Source organism: Phoca vitulina, unplaced genomic scaffold (assembly GCF_004348235.1).
Source record: "Phoca vitulina isolate PV1807 unplaced genomic scaffold, GSC_HSeal_1.0 scaffold19, whole genome shotgun sequence".
Lineage (NCBI taxonomy): Eukaryota > Metazoa > Chordata > Mammalia > Carnivora > Phocidae > Phoca > Phoca vitulina.
Window position 1 is genome coordinate 12,501,800 of NW_022589722.1, and position 218 is coordinate 12,502,017.

Here is a 218-nt window from a genome sequence, read left to right on the forward strand (position 1 = left end):
CACGGGGCGCCTGGGTGGCTCAGTCGTTAAGTGTCTGCCTTCGGCTCAGGTCATGGTCCCAGGGTCCTGGGATCGAGCCCCACATCGGGCTCCCTGCTCTGTGGGAAGCCTGCTTCTCCCTCTCCCACAACCCCTGCTTGTGTTCCCTCTCTCGCTATGTCTCTGTCAAATAAATAAAATCTTAAAAAAAAAAAAAAGAAAGACCAACATCCCACAAA